The sequence below is a fragment of the Propithecus coquereli genome, unplaced genomic scaffold (assembly GCF_000956105.1).
Source record: "Propithecus coquereli isolate 6110/MARCELLA unplaced genomic scaffold, Pcoq_1.0 Scaffold185, whole genome shotgun sequence".
Classification (NCBI taxonomy): domain Eukaryota; kingdom Metazoa; phylum Chordata; class Mammalia; order Primates; family Indriidae; genus Propithecus; species Propithecus coquereli.
Genome location: NW_012143301.1, coordinates 3,894,940 through 3,896,529, shown reverse-complemented (window position 1 = coordinate 3,896,529; position 1,590 = coordinate 3,894,940).

The window sequence follows — 1,590 nt, the reverse complement described above, 5'->3', positions numbered from 1 at the left end:
TGTAGATTTTTGACTGCACAGGGGGTTGGCACTCCTAACCCTCATGTTGTTTATGGGTCAATTGTAATTAAACAACCAGAAGAGACTCTCTAAGACATAGGTTCTCATTAGACAAATAACCAAGGGTATCCTCCAATATGAATGTTTTTCATCTAGGGTGTGGATAAAACCACCCCTAAATTCGTCAAAATACATAAATCTTCAGATTCAAAAAGCTGAGAGAAATTTAAACAAGATAAAACCAAAGAAATTCATGCTAAGACAGAACATAGTCAAATTTCCAAAAACTAAAAACAAAGAAAAAATCTTGAAATCAGTAAGAAAAAAGCAATACCTTACCTGTAGGGGAAAAATAATTTGAATAAGAGATTTCTCATTGAAAATCATGGAGACCAGAAAGAAGTGGAATATCATTTTTTAAGTGCTGAAAGAAAAGAACTATCAACTCAGAATTCTTTATCCGATAAAAATGTACTTCAGGAATAAAGGGGGATTCAAGACTTTCTCAGATGAAAGGAACTGAGAGAATTTGTCACCAGCAGACCTACTCTAAAAAATGGCTAAAGGAAACTCTTGAAACAAACAAATGAACAACAATAGTAACAAAAAAGGAAGACTCTCAAAATATCAGAAAAGAAAAAGAACAACACAAAGAATAAACGGGAAAAAAGGATCTCCAGTCTTGAACTACAATGTATCTTTTCCACACGTGCCCAGATTCCCCCATGTGCTTGCTCAACTTGTAGTAGTAACAGTAGCAGTGGTGGTATCAGCGGTGGTAGTAGTAGTAGCAGTGGCTACTGTTTATTGAATGCATATTGATATACATATTGATATCAAGCAGAATGATAAATACTTTCTATCTATTACTTCATTTGGTGCTCTTACCAACTAACTTTTAGAAAGGCTAAGAAATCTGCTATGGTGACGCAGCTAGCCAGCGGTATTATTGGCATCTGAACCCAGCCTATCTGACAAAGAAAGATAAATCTTTCGTTTCAAAATAAGAAATCTGATTTACCTTTCCTTCATATGCTGACTTCCTCAAATAGAAAGCTACCTTTTCATAGTTTTAATTACTTTATTGAGAGTTTTGTTTTCTTAGATATATTAAAAGAACACATTCAAATGCCCTCTAAGTGTTCTCTACAGGATGAAAATTGAGTTTCCTCTATCTTGTTTCTTGCCTCTTATGTTACTTTCATTTTTGCAAACCCAATTTCTTCCCAAATCATTGGAATGGCACCTCTTAGCCCAGCCCAGATAAGGTATCCATCTTTATCTCCTCCTGTTTGGTAATGTGACACCCAGATGTGGATCCAAGACTTCAATTTCAGTGCTGACACATTCTCTCTCTGTCCTTGGCCAATCTTGTTGCTTCCATATCCTTATATGTAGAAAGCCAGAAATGAGAACTGCATTTTAGAATTCTCAAGGCCCAGTAAATTTATTTTTAAAGTAATAGAAAGGTCTTTGACAAACATTGAATAGAACTGTCAAGTATTAAATAATTAATACTTTTGTTGCTTCAAAAGAAGGTAAGTTCACTAACATATTAAAATAATCCAAAGTTCTCTGAACTCACTAGCC